Source organism: Falco biarmicus, chromosome 12 (assembly GCF_023638135.1).
Source record: "Falco biarmicus isolate bFalBia1 chromosome 12, bFalBia1.pri, whole genome shotgun sequence".
In the NCBI taxonomy this organism is placed as follows: domain Eukaryota; kingdom Metazoa; phylum Chordata; class Aves; order Falconiformes; family Falconidae; genus Falco; species Falco biarmicus.
The window spans coordinates 1,700,454-1,721,569 of NC_079299.1; the positions used below are offsets into that span (position 1 = coordinate 1,700,454).

Consider the following 21,116-nt stretch of genomic DNA (forward strand, 5'->3'; position numbering starts at 1 on the left):
ATTCCATTTGATTGTGTGTTGAAGGGTGGGTGGTTTGGTTTTTCCTTTTTCTTTTTTTTTTTCTCCTTTTTCTTCTTCTTTTTTTTTTTTTTAAATTTTTACTTCCCTTTTATTTTCTTCTCTGTATATGTTTGTTGGGTGATCCTGACAGGTGCTATGCACAGGGGCAGAGCCTACCTGGATGATTTAATTTATGGTTCTGGAGAAGTTACATGTCACAAATTTGTTTGTAGACATTTGCCTAATATTTTTATTATCTTTTGCAAAGAGTGTATAAGTCTGTATATGTTTAAATGTCTTTTATTAAATTTTATCCTCTTTGTGAAAGAAATTCCTTTTTGTTTGGTGTTTATACAATACCTGCTATGGCAACCTGCTGATCTCTGCTCAGAACAATTAAGATACTGTGTCAGTACTCCTAATGCTTATAAAATAATAGTGAGTAGTAAGGAGGCTGAACAATTCTTTTAAAATTTCCTGTGTTGCAGCACACTAAACAAAAGCCCATTTGACTGAACCTTATAACTCTTTTTAGTGTGTGATAAATCATTCTTTTCTTGGATCAACATCTCACTGGTTTCTTTTGGAGCTCATGCTTTAAATTCAACAATAAGCAACTGTGGTCATAGGTCTTATGATGCTTAATAAATTCAACAACAGCAGGATTGCTGGTATGGTCAAGATTGTCTTGTTCCCTGTGTATTTTACAGTAGTAGCCGTGACTCATACTAGAACTGAGGCACTGATGGCATGAGTGCTGTCTGCATCTTCAGAAACATGTAGTAGAGGTTCTTAAAATGTGCGTTCTTAGCAGGGAAACAAAGGCTGAGATGAAGAACTGTTTGTATGGCTTTAAAATGGGATATTTTTTTTTTGTTTTGGTGGTGGGTTTTTTTGTTTGTTTGTTTGTTTTTTCTCTGCTGAAACAATGTGTACAAGGTCATTCCAGGCATCTGTTACACAGTTAAGAACGGAGTGTAGCTCTTCAAGCCTTAGATAAAAGACCTATTTTCTTTGTTTATGAGATTCTCTTTTGATCATCTGTACAATGTCATTCTACACATATCAGAAAGTTGTGTGATGGCCATTGAATTGGATGTGTGTCACTTTTTCAGTTGTTTCACTGGTTATTTGGGAATAACTTCTCTTAATTTCTCCTCTTCTTTCAGTGTTGTTTCTTGGACTGAAAATATAACCAATAGTGCAGTAAGATTATACATTTGAGTAGTTGAGTTATTAAAAATGAAAGGAGGAAAAATTTTGCAACTTTTCCCTAAGAAGTAATGATGTTGTGCACGTGCATTAAAAAAAAACAACAAACCAACCAAACAACTAAAATTACCCCAAACCAACAAAATTTTTCTGTATTAAGCAAGTATGCAATACAAAGTTTGGGGTTAGTGGAACATTAAATAAATTGTTTGCATAATGTAATTGCTAGTGGCACTTTATTTTTAGCATGTGAATTCCTTGCTGTTTCTACTTGAAGATCACATTAAGAACATAGGGGAAAAAAAAAAAAAAGCAAAAAAGCATCAAGCACCTATGGAAATTATTTCCTAACACCTAAACGCAATATCAAAAACATTACTTAAAATGTGATGTTTTTAAACAATTCAAAATAATTCAGTTGGAGTTCAGTTGACTTCAGTTATATGTTAAAAAGTCATTTTTAAAAAGTCATTCTCATTTAACAGCTTTTGCGTATTGCAGATTGTTACCTAAGGAAAAAATGTATAAAGTTTCTTGCTGATGATCTAAAGAATGTGAGTAAGATAGCTGGCAGATGGCTTATAGATATCATTCTGAAATATCTTATACTGACAAATAACAACGGTGTGTATAATTAGCACTCTGCAGATGGTATGCAAAATGATCTGCACTTAGTACAGAAATTCTTTTTCTTTTCTTTTTCTTGACAGGCTATTTTTGAGAGTCAATTTTGAAAACATGGCTTGTAGCTCTGTTTGGGATAGACCCAGATGTGGCTGAGAAGGTGTTCCTCATCTGGTTCTGTGCGCGCAGAGCCCTGTTGCTGTGGGGACTATGTGCAGAGTGTGCTCCCACAGTGTAAGTAAGAAAGACAAATAGGTAGATCACAGTAGACTAATATGAAGTTTGAAGGCTTGTAAAGAGAGGAGGTCAAGACAAGGCACAGTGGAATAATTTTGCTTTTATTCCTCCGAATTTAGTGAATTACCAGATATTTTTAAGCATGCCATGCATTTGCAGTGTAAAGGTTCCTTCTAGCACAAATGATTGTGCTTACATTTTCGTAGTGCTGATTTTCATATTGCTGATCTCTGCTGGCGTTGTTTCACCCATGTATCGGCAAAAGCAACTGCCAAAGAAGAGACTTCAATGACCTCTCACTGTAATGAGTGCTACTACCATTTATTTGTGTGTTTGTACTAGTGTAGAAGCATTCATCTCTGATCAATTCCTATTGTGTTTGGAACTACTGAAACACAAAAACCCTAGTGTCTTGCTTTAAGGAATTTTCTACTTAATGTAGGCTGGAGGCTACAGATGAGTATATGCAGCTGCCAGAGAGACTGTGAGGAAACAGGACAATGGTATTTTGTCATAGCACATGGCTTTTTTATGTTGTATAGCTGCTGAGGAGAATGTACAGCTTAGAGGGAAGATGGCATAAGGAACAGTGGGAAGACAAGTGGAATGATATTAGTTCAAAAAACTACAGCACATAAATCATGGCAGGAAGGGTCATAAGCCCAGTTGGGACTGGAAGTAGTCTTTCAATAGATAATGAAAGACTTTTGGGAAGAGGAATTAAGTAACTTAAAAGAGAAGGAGGAAAATTAGCTTATGACTTTTGTGATAGAGGAAGGAGTCTGTGGGGTGATACAAAGTGAAAAATCTGGTGTAATTGGAGTGATTGGCTGGGAATACGGTCCCTCCTGCAGTGTTTGTAGTGGTTATGAACAGGTACAGGCTTTATTTTTTCAAAGCCAGAATAAATGATATTACAGTAAGCAAGATGGAAGCGAGAGTGTGAAAGTAAATTTTAGTGGCATGACAGTAGCCACACAGGAAAGATTGTAACTCAAAAATGATACGCAAGATAGCTCCGCAGAATTTGGATGTGTACTCAGAATTGAAGATGAGACAAGCTTTTATTGTCCTGAACAACAAGCAAAGTGGTGAATTCTAATGATCAAAAAAAGAGAAAGGGCCTGTGGAAAGGAGGGGTCAGGAGCTCTTTATAGTTTTTCTTGCACTTTAGTTCCTGGGTAAGAATCACTGACAGGTTGGCCAAGATACAAATTTGCCTAGGACAGAAATATGAAGTATACAGAGGTCCTTGGGGTGATGGCAAGGTAACGGTATCTGCATTTCTGATCTCCTGTCACCTTGGGATGCGCTGTAGAAGGAGAACTGACTCCTTGCAAAAATGAAGGGAGTTAGATGGATGTGCTCAGGGATAATGTGAGAGTAAAGAAAAAGAGAAAATAAAGTCACAGAAACCAGAAAAAATGATACAATGTTAATGCATGTGAAAATGCAGTTCTCATTATAAAATTATCAAAATTATGAAGCAGCCATTAGAGGCTTGTAAGTGCTGAGCAGAGCATGTGGGCAAGCAAAAGAGCAGATAGGTAAGGAGGGACTGAGGCTGAACTGTAGAAAAGGGATTCTTGATAGCTGGTATCCACAGGGTATTGAAGGATCTCAGGAGTGAAAGATCAAAGAGGAATGGGACAAAAGGAAAGAGGCAATGAGGTATGTAAATGGGTGTGTAAACAGCAAACATGCTTGCCATTTGAGGGGAAAAGCCGACCGGGTAGATAGGTTGCAGAGGGAGAAGATCGGTAAGGCTGGTTCACCGGGACACATGAAGGGATTAAAGAAGTAAATGCAAAATTCTGCATCCACTGGAGGAAGGAGAGGAAAAGAGGAAAGGAAGCTAATGAGGAAGACAGAGACGGTAATGTATCGTGTCAGTGCTCCCTTGAAGCCACTCACTCAGCTTCTGTGCAGAAATAGGAGTCGCAAGTGGGAAGATGAATCAGTCTGAGGAGCCAGGGGTAGTGAGACATTTGCAAGGATTATAGAAATGGGCAACCGGATCCCAAAGTGACCTTCTTCTGATAGTGAACACATTGGCGGAGACCAAAATGGCTTGTAAATCCAATAGCTAGGTTTTATTAGAACGTAAACTAGGAGATCTTTGAAAATAGAGAAAACTTTAGCTGAGAGATAAAAAGGATTTGTAAAGAAAATTGCCCCTTTCTGCTCTGCTCGTGCAGGGCAGTAGCCTCCTTTCAGGCTTGCTTCGTAACAGCTCAGAAGCCTGCCTCGGAGAACTCTCTGCAGGCTCCTTGGTGTCTTTTTATTCCCGTTACATCAGAGATACGGCTGTGTGGCTGTTTCAGGTAACGTCAGTTTTAGCTGGCTGCTGTGGCTCTGTCTCTCTTGGGCTACAGGACCTCCGTGCTGACCTCTCACACTCCCTTGCTGCACCTCTCAGCCTGCTCCACCCAAGCAGGCCAGATGCTTTGCTCCCCCAAGATTGCACACATGCTCCTGGAAGGTCCTGACCTGCCTGTACTCTGATTGAAGATAAATATTTACGTGTCACAACAGCAAAACTGTCCTCACCCGTGATGGTGTGGGATTTAGTTGAAGTTAAAGGAGAGATTTGCTTAATGAACTAAATGCTGAGAGAACAAATCTATAGTATACTCCTGATCTTGTTTGTTCCTCCAGAAATATTGAGGAGGGAGGAAGAGGATCATGCAGATCAGCTGGGATTGCCAGGTTACCAAGTGAAGGAAAAGAGGACAGAAGTGATAGTCAGGCCAATATCAGTTGGTGAGGCTAAAGAGTCATCAGGGTGGAGAAGTTCACGGTGCTGGTGCATGGGGAATTACCACTACCAAGGGTGAGAGCACCCAAGGGAATGGTAGGCAGAGATACTGGAGTGGGGAATCACTGCTGCAAAAGAGATGAGAGGCAGCAAGAACAGTGTGTCTTGGACATGCTGCCGTTACTGGAGTGGAAGGGCTGAACCAAGCAAGATGAGGAACCGTTCAGCTGTGGGTTGTGTGGGTCCCAAGCATGCGGGCTGAAGGCAGCGGGAGTTCCTGGGAGAGGTGTGTGCGCAGGGGGGAAGAGTACAATGGTGTGGAAAGTCTGTGCTACTCGAGAGGAAAAGGAAGGTATTTAAGCAGCGAGCAATGGCAGAGAAGAAGCTAGATGGGCCTGCCATGGTATGTGTATGTCACCTGAGGTGAGAGCAGGTGGCTCTGTGACGGGGACGTTCTTCATAGGAACCTTGCTGCGTATTCGGGTAAGAAGTGTCCTGTAAAGCCGAAACGCCTGTGAAGTGTTGGCCATCTGCTGTCAAATACCGGCAGGTACTCCAGACCCCACAAGGCAGCAGCCATGCTTCCTTGTTGTTATCCTGCTCCCCTCCAGCCTCATTTTCTGCCACCTGTACCTGGCTCATCAGGGAGGGCAAGAAGCTGGTGGGGTAAATTTTAGCAGGAACGACATTGATTTTGGAAACAAAGCTGGACCAAGGTGGATGATGCGGCTCTGTTCGTCTTGTGCTTACACAGCCACCCAGTGCCTGAACGTTACCAGTGTCAAAGGAGCTAGGGGAAGAGCCAGCAGCTCGAAACAAAGAGTTTGGGAGACTGGACCTTACAAAGAGCCAAAACCTGTGTTGGAATAGCACACGTGTGGAGAGGAGAGACACTTCTTCAGGACACAGCGCCTTGGATTCAAATTACAGCAGTCTGTTTTGGATAGCAGGTTCAATAAACCAGATTGATCCACCTCCACACAGCCCAGCAGGCAGGCAGGGCACTGTATTTTAAAGCTCCTTTGTAGCTACAGTTATACCCACCCCCAGGATGAGGTCAGCTGTATTTATTTCTTACTGGGAGTGAAATGAACAGATTGAATAATTCTTTCTTTTTCAGTGTTGTAGTCTATTGTGCACACCTTTTCTGCCGTTATTCCTAGTGAGGATGGATGCACCTATGTTGACTCTGGCATTTAGTACCACTTTCAGAGAGCTGTCAGAACAGCACACCCAGGGAGAAATCTTCTCTCAGTTCTCTTAAACTCAGATCTTCTGTAATACCCCATGCCATTCCTGTCGATAAATACCAGCACCCCTTCAGCCCAGTGGTACCTGTTGCTTCGCCTCCCTTGAATTCAGATGTGCAGTTCTGGTTATGTCTGGTCTGACTCCAGGACCACATTTAAATGTGATCTGAACTCCTATTTACAATGGATTTACTTAGAACAGTGAGTAGAATTAATGAGACCTGAAAACTGCCTTTGGGTCCAAGGATCTACAGGAAAATCTTAAAAGAATTTGAGTAATGTGGGATTCCTAAATACACTCTTGAGATTCACACAGTGATATTTTCCCCATAGTTTGTGGTGCCTAACTTTATAGAGTGATAAACTGTACAGCTCTAAATGTTCCTGAGTTATATTAAATCTATTGGGCTATTACAGCTCAAGAGAGGGTGATCATCTAGTTCTACAATTCTAGTATCTGCTCGCAGGTGATCCGTTTACAGCTTCTGGGGGGCTGTCATGAAGTCATGATGGGGTTGGTTAAACTGTTTGGTGTGTGTTATATTGATCTGATATTCTTGATTCAGTACCAACCATCATAATAGCATGACTGTACCTCTTTGGACTGCAAAAGCAGTGTAGGGGTTAAAATACCTCAGAGCCACACACGCTAAAGCAGAAATAAATGGCATTTAAAAAAAAAACAAAACCAAACGTGAATGTAGTGGAGCACAGTAGAAGCCAAACAGATGATTTCATTTCATTACACGGAGACTCAGTCTAAAGACTTCAACAGTTAAAAAGGCACAAGAGAAGAAGGTAATGTTCCATGTTGGTACATTAAACCTCTTGTTTACGTTTTACTTGTTTTCGCAGTGACTGTATCCAGATCTGGAGGACTTCTACTTCTTGGCAGGGAAGAAAATGATAAAACCAGTCATTGATTGCGGAGTGTCATGAGTGAAAGCTGAAGTTGTCTGTGTATGCGGAATGACTGTCCAATGTTGAGCTTTTGAACGCTCCAGCAGAAGCCTGCTACTTGCCAGATGCAGCCAGTATGGGCTGGATTTAAATTTTGATAATCTGGATTAAACTGAAGTGGCACAGCCTGAATCCTTCAGTTAATACAGAGAGATGGGACAGAACCACCGATATGGATGGTGATGGCTTGCTGAGCTTCTGCACATAGACTATTTAGATTGGGAAAAATGTCATTTTTGGGGCCTGGGAAGAAGAGGGCCTGGAGGCCAAAAGAAAGGTTCCTGAAAGGAAGAAGTGGTTTCAGGAAGGAGGAGGGGCTCTGGAATTAAGAAGGTGAAGGTCCTGGGTGGAGGAAAGAACTTGAAAGTGGAAGAAGACCTAGAGATCAGAGAGATGTGCGGAGACAAATGTTGCGGGGGTGCCCAGGGACTTTGGCTCGTAATTACTGACAGAGTATACTGTGAGCAGTGGGACAGCATGAATCGACATGACTTTCTGCCTGACCTTTCTGGACTAGCATTGACCAGGGAGAGGAATCAAGATCTAGTAGATGTAATGCTGTGGTGGGGAGTAAGCAAGAAAGCGTGTAAAATAATCAAGTAGAGTAAAAGCACTGACCACGTTGCTTCATAAAGCCCAGTATCCAGAGCCACTACAGGTTGTTTTCTCTGTCTTTCCAGGGACAGGCAGAAACTGTGAAAAAATGAGATCGACTAATACACGAGTTATTAGCCTTAGTTTTCTCCATGGAAGAGGAGTGCAGTACTGAGGAGCTCACGTATGTAACCACTTTCAAACTTCCCAATGGACCACCTCTGTGTACCTGCCACCTTCCTTACCACCCAGCTACCAAAGGGATATACCATGAAGTGCAAGGGCACCTGCAAGCCTCAAAGCTCCATCCCCAACAGCAGCAGTGCTGCCTGCTCCTGATTTCCCCTCTGTATTGGTGGCAGCAGCAGGTGATGTAGGCAATGCCGAGTGGTTTGGATAGTGCCTCTTGGGAGCCTTGGACAGCTGTGGGGTTGTGCAGATGGCCCTAGCAGGGTTTGAGCACTTCACACTGATTTTTGAAAGGCTCACACCTGGACCGTACAAAACGTATTGCCTGGGATAAGCTGGCTGTCACATCCCTGACACAGGGTTTGACTGTATGCGGGCCTTAGGATTTGCTTTCTGCTTCTCTGCAGAAGGGCATATTATATGGGAGTGAATCAGAACTGCTCAAGACTGAATGTAGAAGGAACTCTTAAAGCTATTTGCTTTTATTTCAGCAGTCCTAACTCCTGCCTGTATTACTCCATAGTTAATGGAAGGGAATTCCTTTGACTTCAGTGGAACTTTTCCTGATCTAAATGTCTGAGTGAGGGAAGTCTTACACGCATAAACCATATTATATACCTGAGAGCCCTGGCATTTCTTCTGCATTGTTATGTCTGCCAGTCTTCACTGTTTCTCCTTTTTAGTTGGCCAAAGTCACTGCACATAACCCTTTTGTATCTTCTGGTGTCATGCTACAAATGTGTAGGTTTCATTATTACTTTGTGTATTACTTCATTATTTTTAGTGCTCGGCCATAATATCCAAGAACCCCTATGAAGATTTAAACTCCAAAGAATGAAAGCACAGATTTGAGGACAGTCCCTAAACAGAAAAAGGGAGAAAATACTTCCTAAAAGCCAGATTAGACAAGAAGTCAAGAGACAGAGGAATAAAATACCCGTTGCCACAAGCCAGACCAAGAGACACCTTGGAAGAAATATTAATAGAAAATGAAGAAAGATTCTTCAGGCTTTGAAACCAAAAAGAGCAACGACTGTAAAATGGTTCAATGTACAATGAGGGGGAGAGGAACATAATCCTAGCGTAGCTAACAGTTGAACGGAATAGTTTGTGCTGGGATTTAGCAGGCCTAGGATGTTGACCATTAGAGCAGAGGCAAGATGGCTAGCAGCCGTGAGGTTATGGAAAGAGAAATTACCACTTTCTAGATGAGAACTCTAAAGAGCTTAATCCTTTCAAGACAGGAGACCAACTAATTTCCATCCCACAATGCTGAAAGAGCTGGCACATGAAATTGCAGGACTACCGGTGAATATTTTTAATAAACCTCAGGGGAGAATGGATATGACTACAGAATAAGAATTGCAGTACCTTTATTTAAGAGGGGAAGAAGAAGTGATGTGGGAAAGGACAGGCCATTAATCTCACCTCAGCTGCATGCATGGCTTAGAACAAAGTTTGAAAGAAGGGCTAATTAAGACACATGAGAAAATGGGCAATGGGGTAAAAAGCAACCTGGCTTCACCACAAGTAATCTAAAGAAAAGGCAGGTATCTGGCTTTTTTTTGTCTTAAAGAAAAGTGCTTCAAAATTTGAAAGAGTGCTTCTAAGCACCTACTGTCTGGAGAAGATTCTTAATTATTGCTCCTTAGCGGCTCAGACTTTAGAGTGGTTGTGCTTAGCATTTCCCTCCAGACTTCCTGAAAGTTTCTTGCTGAATAAACTGATCTTCACTAGTCATTTATAACAGAGCTGTGGTCTCCTCCCTGTGTACCAAACACCAAAAGCTAGACGCAAAGCCGAGGCTTACTTTGATATTACAGTATTTTACAGGATTGTTTCTGCAGTATTCTATTTTTAATGTTGATAATTACTTTGTGTGTCTGCAGTTAAGTGTCCTCATTCTGAAACAAGGACAGTGTGTACTGAGCCAGCCAGAACATTAAAAAGAAATTTTAGTGGGTTTCACTTTGCTTAAAAACAAACCCACAACATTCAACATTTTCCGAATGTTTTTTAGGTGCAGCCTTCAGTCTACGTCGTTAGGAACGATCAGTTGGTCAGGTAAGCAAGGAAGAGAGACCATATTTATGTGAACGCTATTTGATTTAATTGTAGTATCTTAGAATTACTCAGAATATGTTCACACTAGGTCTATTCTTGTGCAGTGTAGAGAGCGAGTAGGGAAGGTCGGGCTGGGTTAGGTTAAGCACTGTCTCAGCCTGCTTCCACTCTCCAGCTCAGCTTGGGCATCTCCCTTGTTATCTTGCACCACAGGCACACACAGGCAGCCTTGGCTGAGGTGTGGGTGGCTACATGGGATGCTGTGCTGGATCACGTGCGATATTTCTGTTTCTTTAAGTCACTGGATCTGTATGCAACAGTAACCATATATCCTGATAGGGGTATGCAAAGTAAAGGAATTAAATGCTCCTTGAAAATTGCTGTAATCAGCAATATATGCCTAAAATGTGTTTCCTTTAAATGTTAGTTTACACTTTTTACTCTGTAAATGATCCTTGTACGTTTTGGGCTGCCTAGGCTATTGCTTCATCAGAGAGCTTTAATGGTGAGATCCTCATAGTCATTAAAGTTTTTGATTCTGGAGACATTTCTGATTACCTGCAAGTTATCTTACAGAGTGCCAAGAAATGGGAGGGGTGTTGCTGCTTACAGGTAGGGGAAAACAGCAGTGGTGGCCGTCATCTGCTGTCCACCTCATGAAGCAGCAAGACTGCCCGAGAGGCTTTCAGAAGGATTTGCATGTGATGCTCATATGTGCTAGGCAGGCCTGGCTTTTACATCTAACTCCTGCCCTCTGGAGATGAAGTACATCCAAAAATGCTAGTCACCAAGGGACAGGAGTGGTACTGCCCAAAGGCCATGTGAAGCCAAAGAACTACATGTCTGTCGTTCAAAAAGCTTGCCATGAGGGAGAGAGGAACATGGAGGAAACACTAGCTTGTTCTTGGTAGAAGGTCACAGATGTAGCACTTAAGTGGTGATTCAAGGTTCCTGATCGTGGTAGAAGCTGGTAGCAATCAGGACAATTGCTGTCTGCTTGGATCTCAGGCCATGCAACTACACGTGGTCAGGTGATTTCCTTTTTTTGGGAATTTCAGTCAGCTGGTAGCAAATGTCTTTATTTTATATTGTCCCTTACAGTCTGCTGAAAGATATTTCTGCAGTTCCTAAACTCAGAGTTCAAGTCTTGTTTGTCTTGCTGAGAAGTATGTATTTCTTGCTTTCAAATGCCTGCAGCAAAGAATTTCCCCAATTTTAGCCTCTAATAATTTCTGTCCATAGTACATCTTAGTTACATTTCTCCTGTCTTTTAGCGTTTCTGCTTCTTCAGACCTCTTGCTGCCCTTCTCAAAATTAAATTTAGCTGATGAAAGTAAAATAATTGGAAAACGGACAGGTACAGTAGGATACTCCCTTCCCCTCCTAAATATAGAAGCAGACAGAATGCATACCACTGCATGCGTGTGAAAGCTTGAGTTAGTAGCTATTTTCCATACGTAGCACAGCTGACCATTTGCTTCCGAATATTAACGTGATAGGGCAGAATTTCTTTGTGTGTAACTGGGGATGACACATAAGGAAGAAGGAAGAAAGGAGAAGAGGGAGCGTAGACAAGCAGTGTGTCTCCAGACTGCTGCAGGTGTACCAGCTGCGTGGGCTTCGGGAAAAGTGTGGCAGTGTATTGATTTTTTTTTTTTCTTTAGATGGGCAGATTTAGAAAAGTTGCTTCCTGGAGAGTTTGTGTATTCCAGATTACCTAGGCTAAGGGAACGCGTAGTCCCTGGGATTGTTGATTTACTTTTCCTCTTTTTTTTCTCTCATTTTTTTTCTCCACCCCCCCCCCTCCCCCCATTATTAAAGTTTAATTCTATTATCTTCAGAATGCAAATTCAACACTTCCATTAAATTCAGGTATATGAAGATCTTTGAGACTGATGTAAATTTTGGGTCACTATTTGCTTGTCACCTTCATTTTTACAATCCTCTTATTCAGTCTAGACTCGATTGTCTTTTAATGCTCGTTTTCTAAAACAGATGGAGAACTGGGTGAAAACTTGTGAGTCAATTCTCATGAACTTTGGAGATGTTCAGCGATGAACCAGATCTTGCTTTGAGCTAAATTCAGACCAGATTTTAAGAAAAATAAAATAATAGCTAATGCTGTCTGTCATTACAGGGATGATTACATTACTTAGAATGACTGGCAGCAAAATCTAAAACACGTCATTTTGTACTAGTTAGGCAACCTACATACTGATAATCTGGATATTGCCAGGTGGCTTCTAAATTCATTCTGACTTAGAGATGCTATAGATTTCAGTGATATGTAAAGTGTTTAAGGTGGAAAAAGGGATGAAGATACAATATTACCCTTTGTGCTAGGCTGACCCTGTCCAGCAGCTATGCACCCACAGGGTTCCTTGCTCACTTCACTCCCCTTCCCATTCCTGCAGGATGTGGGAGAGAATAGGAAGATCAAAAGTGAGGAACTCATTGGTCTCGATAATACAGCTTAATAGGTGAAGGAAAGAGGGAAAACCCCAAGAATTATTGCAAAGACAAGCATTCAGCACCTACCGGGCACCTATTGTCAAGGACAACATTAAGAAGCAGATATTTATGTAGTGCCCATCTCTAACTTTTGTGTCCTTCAAGAATCCCCCTGTTGTGTCAGGGAAACACACACAAGATTTCTAAACCCAGGGAGCAGTAAAAACACCCTTGTATGCTTTGGTTTTAGATTGTGTTTCTGTGTACCTCTTTACTTTGTAGCTTATTTTAGAGAGGATTTCAGATGTGCCCATTTAGAACATTTAGTCCTCCTCAACAAATCATGCTCTGATTCACTTCATGATGAAATCACTTTTAATTACCATTTCAGTTTGAAACAGTAACTCTCTTTCTGCTCTGCTGTACGATAGCTGGAAGAAAGATTGAGGCTTTCACATTCCAATCAGCTCAAAACTCCATGAAACCCTGGTTAAGTTATGTGCATGTGTACCACACGGATGCATGGCTTTCATATTCTGGGTTTGTAACTAGGAATTAGCTCAATATCCAGCATGACTTTACAGAAGACCATTATCTGAAAAAATAAAGGGAAATTGAAATAATCCACATAGTTTACAGTTCAGCACTGGACTGATTTTTATTGAATTGCATACAGTCTACGAACTATACGAGTTTAAGTGATAAAGAGTAAGTATAAATTAAAACAGTAAATTAAAGATGGCTGATGAGTGCAGCGTTTTGATGTTTTTGTTGTGTAAAGCTGGTAAATTATTGCTATAAAGGTATGAGAAATGCAGAGATTTTCACACAGTAACTGATGTATTCTGTTTTTCTGGTGAACACTTAGGCATTTAATAGTCTTTTTCTTTAGCTATTCACAAGAAACCCAAAAGAAATACTAGAAATCTCATTTCCTAGTTTCATGAACACTGGGAATGAAGAGTAGCTTCTACGATACAATAATAAAGTCTCCTTGCTATCAGCTGAAAGCAAGATTCCTACTAAGTTACTGCTTTCTCTTCAGACCTGTGTGTTGACTTAGTGGTAAAGTTCCACTTAAAATACTCCTTGGCATAATATGGCCCATGTGTGTGAGAGACAACGCACCCAAGCACATGTTTGTTTGAACCATTTCCAGTGGATGTAAGAAAGGAATGGTGTGGGTTCAGTTTGGGCTAGATTGAGCAAACATGATTAAAATTGATGAAATTAGAACTGGGGTTAGTAGATCTAATTACTGGTGAAATATTTGCTTAAAAAAAGAAGGATTGTACTGTGGGAAAATTTATCAAATGTAAGCCGTAAGGGAGATGCAAGGGTGGAACTCAAATTTGTCCAATAGTTGTAATTGTGCTGTAGCTGGGTATCAGGGCTGTACCTGTGTGCACACCTACTGTGCTTATTAATTCCCTGGGTGGTCCAGGATCTCACTGATGTGGCTACCTAGGTGTGACAATCAACTGGTTTGAGACCATGGATTGACTTGAGACAAAGTGAGTTCTGAATGGTAACCACCTTCTCAACAAAGTATTTGACTATCTGCTACAACAGCTTTTCAGGCAGGAATTTCAGAAAGTCCTGGAGGTTCCCCCAGGCAGCTCCTGCTGTGTCTGGATAGTTTTAGGTGTCGAAGTGTGCTGATGTTAATCAGCATTAGAGCTGAGTGGAGAACCTGGCCATACTAGAGAGTCTAGGTGGTTTCTGCTGCAGAACAGATCAAACTGGACAGAGATAAGACACTTGTAAATCATCAGTAGAAACTGTTCTTGCACATGCAGAAATGGTCATGTCTTTTGCACATATCCAAGGTAGACAGGAGAAGCTTTGTGCGTAAGGTAGGATAGTAAATAGTGACGCATCATGCATGGGGCAGCCAAGTACAACGAGTCCGGCTGAGTATAAGAAACAGCTGAAGGGAAGTTTCCCTCAGTTCATCTGGTCACTGTTGGAAGAACATTTGTGAATGAGTCTTATTGTTGGACGGAGAGCAACAGACCCTTCCTACTCAAGAGATTTGATTGTCCACGTGAGTATTACCCTGTGCAAAATTCTCAGTGAGGTAGGGTTTCTTTTTAAGCAGTCTGTGATTACCTATGTGACAATACTGATAAATATTGCATCATAATCCATCACAATGAAGTGAGAGTTTTTTGCTAAGATACTGAATGTTATACAGCCGTGGAGATATTTACTCATGATAGTATTGACTGCCTGACTAACTGCTGCTTAGCATCAGTGGGTGAATAGTCAATATTTGCTGATTCCCCAGGGCCCCAATGGCTATTCTGAAACCAAATCACATAATAGAATTTTCTGAATAGAAGTTAAATTATTTCATTCTGAAAACCTTATTCCACCATGCTTCAGGTTTTCTAGCGAGGAACAGGGTTTGTTATTAGCAGCTAAAGCCCTCAGAGAATGGTGATTAGTCTTTGAATGCTAATCGCCTTCAAAATGTGGGTGATAGATAGCTGGTGAAACTGTGACAAGGTGTGTTTGTTATTGGAGTCATTCTGCAAACAAAACCAAAAAGGCGTTAGAAAGATGTTCAACAACAGAGAGTGGAGAGGGGATGGTAGAGCCGAAAGAGTACAAATCCAGAACAGACCCATGCATTCACAAAACTAATCAAACAAGTTGAACTAAATTCTTCGATAAGCTGTAATGCTAGCTTCATGGGTAGGAAAATAGATAATGATGGCTTATTCATAGACATTAATTTGATTGAGTTACTATTAATGACACCTGAGGGGGAGGTTTTTATTACTGGAGTAAAAATGATAATCAGGAAGTACCGAGTGAGGAAAATTGGAGAGGAAGTGTCAAATTGCACTAAAAATGGCTTATCCTGTTGCCAAATGACTGGTACCTCAGAGACAAATCATGTTCAGTGCTTGCCAGTTTCTCAAAGCTGAAACTGTTATTAGCCATATGAACTCACTTTGGGCAGAAAAATAGGAGCAATAATTGGGAACTAGTTAGGAATATTTCGGTCAATGTCTACAGATCGATGATGTAATCCATGATGAGGATACTGAGGATGAGAAATGCTCGTGTTAAAGGAAAATGATGTGGCTAGACAGCAAACGAAAGCAAGCTCAATATCTTGTTTCCCTGGCCAACAGTTCAAAAATGAGCCATTTTGAACCAAGCCGTGCTTCACCTAGTTCACTGCTGGCTTACGTAAGGTAGGAAGTTCAGCTGAACATAACTAGCTTCACGAGCACACTGCTAACACATTAGCACTCTTCAGGGCACAGCAGGGATCTAAAAGAAAAAAAACAACCAACTTGAGTCACACCCCCCCTCAGTCCAGTTTTTCATGGGCTCACACAGCGTCATGTGCATGAACCCCTATGCTTTACTGAGTCTGTGTTCAAATGGGTACTGGAATCCCATCTCTTTTGGGGATGGGAGCTGGAGGAGCAGGTCAGAAGGTTCTCCAGCAGCAACTCTTCAAGGAAAATATTCTGTATCTACAGATCTAAATAATTTGCAGCCAGCCTTCCTGGATCATTGATGTTAGTTTTTCAAGGTTTCAAAATCATGACAAACTTCCCTGAAATGAAAGAAAACAAGCTTGCAACATTTCAATAGACTAAAAGAAACTATACTTGGTAGTTCTTGGTATATCCATCTGGCACCAGTCTTAGACAAAATAGTGCTAGACAGTATATCTTCACAGAAATATCTGTTACTATTTAATCTAAATCTTAATGGCAATAGAATTAAGCTTTGTTAAGACATTGCATTAATATGACACAACTTTCTCATTAGGAATAAAAGTGACAGAAGATCAAAATGTAAGGATGAAAAATAGCTAAGCAGTGTGTCTCAAACCTGAATTGTAAACAAGAAGAAATGAGCCCTGTCTGAAATCTTTCCTGTTTCTTTGTCTTTTTCTAGGGTTGGCTTAACAAGAAGGTGTGTAGCACTGGTGAAGTTTAAAGTGATGCAAGTATTGGGAATATGGCAGCTGCTGAAAGAGAGAAGACAGCTGATGTGGAATGACCTGAATCGGTTTGGTATACTGAAAAGGGCAAAGAAAACTGCCTGTCAGTGAGAAGTTCTTCCTGTGGAGGTAATGACAAGTAACGATGGAGAATTCTCTTCTGGCTGGTGATGTTGGAAAAGTCTTGAAACTCCTGTGGATGATCACTCAGATGTAAAATGTGCGTAATGTGACCATAAGACTTTGTCTGTATACACAGGGAATTATCAAACATCTGGGGTAGTGAAGGTACCTCATCTGTACATTGGTTACATATGCTCCCCAACGGACTAGAGTGTAAATGAATGACCCAGCCAAGTCCAGACCTCAAAACCACTTGGCTGACTTACTGCATTTGGCTGTGCCACTACGGTGCCATTAGAAGGTCTCTACACTCCTCCTCTGGGAGGTATAGGTACAACACATGGCAAATGGTATACCAACAGAGTCCACACTGTATGGGTCTTCAGGCAGGCAGGTATAAGAATAACAGCGTCAGGGGCTGTGAGCTGAAGCTGACAAATTCAAGGGTGAAATAAAACATATGAAGAGGGAGGATAATTAACTTTTCCCTTGGCATGACAAGCATGGTGGTTGTCTGTCCACCTTCAGGGCCTTTAAAAATGAAGCATGGGTTTCCTTCTGAGAGTGCACATGCTAGTCCGAGCAGGAACATTTCAACAGTGTCCCATGGCTTACTTTATGCATGAAGCCAGTCATAGATCACAGCAGTCCCTCCTGGCATCGTGGTCTGGGTTAGCAACCTCACAGTAAAAGACTTAAGAAAGAAGAAAAAAATAATTAAGTCATTGTACTGTTGTATTGACTCACATGACAACAGAGTTGAGATCAAACACACCTTTGTGAGTCTTCCAGTAAGCAAAGTAAGCTGCAGCATATCAGAAAGCATTCAAAATGCTCTACATGTGAAAGAGTCTGGCTTTTGATTAGCCTCAGAAATTTCATCAGTGGCAAATTATCAAAAGATAAAACAGTACAGCAAGAGAACTTGCATAATTTACATTCTTTGAATCGGTTCAGTTTAGAAGGTTAATATACAATACATGGAGACCCCACAGGCATAGCGTCCTATCACAGAGCATTATCAAATGCCAGACATGACAGCCCATGAGATGAAGGTCAAGAATTTATCATCCTTTCATTAAATAATCAGAATGGAAATCAAAGAACAATAAAAGGGGAGAAATTCAGCAGCTGTAAGGGCAGCAAGATTAAAACTAGCTCTTTTGGAAGGATTGCTCAAAGTTCTCTAGATTTTAACAGTAAATGGCAAGCTTGTGTGTTTTGTTGAGGTTGAAAACCCTAAGCTACTTTCTCCAGTGTGATGACCTTTCCATTGTATTTTTCCTTTGAGAAAATTGATAATAGGAAAATAAGAGGGAAGATAATCTTGCCCTGATGTTCTCTGTCCATTCACTGTCTTCCTAGATGCTCAAGATTCTGTTTTCAAACAACAACAAAAAAATGCCCTTCTTTCATTTGAAAACTTGTGAGCTATTTAGCTTTAAATCACAGGAGATACAGCAACTTCAATGATTCCAGTAGTTTGTACTGTGTGAATAATTATGTTTTTCCTACGAGAAAGTGAAATTATTACTTGGTTTAATATATTGCTCCTTAATTCAAGGAGAGGTTTTCCTTTTAAAGCTTTGTTGCAAAGAATGAATTTTTCATTTACTCTTCCTTTCCCCCACCTGTCCTTCTCTCCTTCCTTTTTATTATGTCATTAAGAGAGCTAGATATATTTTGGCTGCTACGGGCTCAGACACTACGATACAACAAAAAGAGGAGGTATCTTCATGTTTGAATTATATGGTGGCCAAAATAAACACATGAATTTCACCTGCCTGTAGACTTTCAGCGATGCTTACAGATGAAATAAATACTAAATCCCTGTTCTTACTGGGGAAGTCAGGAAGTGTCCATTTTTCATGTAAGCTGCTCTGTGTTTGATTATGGCATTAAATTGATAGTGCGACTGTTCCTAAAATAAAGGCAGAGTCCTAGCAATTCTGGCAACAAATCCAGTCTCCTAATAATGTAATGATTTTATATATTCTTCTTATGATAGGCTTTGATTCTATTTAAAGGAAAATAATATATTCCTCTTTTCTTTTGCACAGCGACAGAGGAAGTCGGGAGTAACAAAACGTTCTATTAACTGAAGTAATGGAGCAGCACTTTCTGCTAAACTTGTGCAACTCTTTGGAAACACTATGTGCTGCTTGTTCACTTTCAGCCTCTTTCGTAATCATTTTAGCAAGTCAAGTAAGGTCCCTTCCTTCTTTAAAGATGTTTCCCTGCATCACAGTCTTGAAGCCTCACTTGCTGCTAATTGCAGTGATTGCAAATATGTTGACACTAAAGCTTGGTGAATGCTGAAAAAAAAATCTGCAAATATTTATTTGACTTAGTAATCACATTTGCTTGGCAGTGTTCACACCCCTTGGAGATTTTCTTTCACTAGCGAGCTCTTAATGGCATGAATGGTTGCAAAGCAATGTATTTTGAATAAATACTGCAAATTTCTCGAAAGCAGATTTCAAAATCAAAATGGTAAATATTACTGCCATAAAACTGGTCCTTAAGCAGACTGTTGGACCTAGTGAAGCTGGTGTGCTGTCCTGTAAGGGAAATGACTGTGAGCTTTCAACAACACGTATGAGAGATCAGTGAAATTGCCAGTTTACACCAGCAAAAAGCTTGACTGCTAAGCCATATCCATAGAGCCATCTGGGCATCATTACTTGAGATGTGCACAGTTTGTCCTTGGGGAAATGAGGGATTTAAATGCCAAAATAAATGTACTGTGCTACAGTTTAATATATACACTGAACTGTTTTACCATTCTCATCTATCTTTCCTTTTGGAAACTGCAGAGCCCTGAAGTGATCAGTTTATTATGGTGAACCTTGGTGAAAAATAGTGCTCAAAGGATTCCTGTTGCTTTGTGTCTTCCAAAAGTCCTCTAATGTTTTCCTTGCAGGAGTTTTGCTGTCAGCCCTACATACTTGAGAATGTAACAGTAAGAAAGTATGCTAACGAGGTGGAAAGGGAAGAAAGATGCAGGTGGGGAACAGGAAAGAAAGGAAATAACCCTCATTTCTAAAGAACCTTTGTTTTAAAGAGGAAGTGGAATAATTGGGTTTGTAATTTTTGACAGGCAAATTTCAAATTTGTACATGTGTATCATGAAAGGTTGGTAAATTAACTTAGAATATTATAAAATTGTGAAGCCTACTTTTTTAACTGCTTTTTTTTAAACACACCTAGTCTCCATTATTTTAAATTTAAAATATCACCAGCATCATTACCCATTAAGGCTAAGCATGGGAAGAAGGCTAAGCATGGGAAATAAAATGATTTTTTTCTTCCAATTAATCTTTAATATATATATTGCAATGTTAGGGGGAAAACAGAATATTAGTTTTCTGCAGCATTTCATCTTGCACTACTCTTTAGGCTCAATTTATTGAATCCTACTTTGATGAAGTTACGTTAAAAAAATCAAATGATAAAAATGTGCTGATACTCAACCTTACAGAAATTGTATTTCAAGCTTAAAGAAAGCAGTTTTCTCTTTCATATAGGTGCAAAATGTAAGATATTTACAAAGCTCTAGAAAGAATTTAAGGTGGAAGAAGAAGTTACATTCCTTTGAAAAATAAAACGGTTGCCACGTAATTTATCCTTTAGATGCTTTCCCTTCCTTTGCCCTGGTCCCTGCTATTTAAAGTTTCCATGTGTTGTCAGACAAAAACCCTAGATCAGTTGTCAGTGTATACAGCTTTCTCCAAAGTATTATTAGAAGAAACCACATCACCTGCAATGTTTGCAAGCAATTTAGTGTTGCTGTATGTGTATTCGGTGTCTTAAAAAAATGCAGTTAATTGTTTTAATTGTTTATTTAGCAGTAACTGATTAAACATTCAGGCATATCACCATAATTAAGCTAGTTCTGCTCTGAACTTGATACATATCAGCTCAGATGTGAGGTCTAATCACTGGTAGTTGTAAGCACTAGTTGCACCTGGTGGAAGAAATGGATGAACATCTTACAGATGCTTGAAGCTCGGGAGGGGGAGTTTAGCAGGCTTGCAGAAAAAGATCACCCCAGCGTTAGATGATGTGAGCAACAGCATGTACTTCCTGTACAGAGCTCTCAAACAAAGCATGTTTTCTTCTTTTTTTTCATCTTTTAGTGATGTACAAAATTCTAGTAAGAGACTCTTTGTCCCGAAGATCATGCCTTTGAAGTATGCAAGACAGGCAAAGTGTGGCAGAAGGGAAGAACTGTTATAACTAATTTACAGGAAACTGAAGCTCAAAGATGTTAACTTTTCCCAAGATCAGACAGAAGGCTGGAACTGTGAATCAAGGTATGGACCTTAAGGGCAAGATGTTCCTTCTGGATTTGTTTCCTTAAATATTGGAAAGAAAATGTTTTGTGATCTCCAGATTTGACAGAGCAGGGATAGTTCTCCCTCTGCAAATCTCCATGGAAACTCACGATGCAGGTTGAAATGGAGACTGCAAAGCAAAAGGAGTGCAGCTGTGGGCTGTTTAACTGTAGCAAAGAATTTTCTGCATGGCAACATCTCCTTAAAAGTGGATTAGAACTGTGAATAAAGGAAGTGTCTTTGTCAAGGACTAAGGCCAGAACTTTCGTTGCTAGTAAAATGTTGTAGCAGCATGGCACCTCTGTTGTAGGGTTATCAGATTTTAAAGGCTGAAAAGTAAGACA

The 21,116-nt window shown here is 40.4% G+C and overlaps 1 long non-coding RNA gene across 1 annotated transcript in view; it reads left to right on the forward strand.

The window, feature by feature from the left end:
- The window catches only part of LOC130157793 (uncharacterized), a 170,233-nt gene that overhangs the window by 46,581 nt on the left and 102,536 nt on the right, over positions 1–21,116 (forward strand). The window contains exons 2-3 of the long non-coding RNA XR_008825043.1: positions 16,267–16,441; positions 20,575–20,751. This is a non-coding gene — a long non-coding RNA (uncharacterized LOC130157793). The remainder of the gene's footprint in view (positions 1–16,266; positions 16,442–20,574; positions 20,752–21,116) is intronic.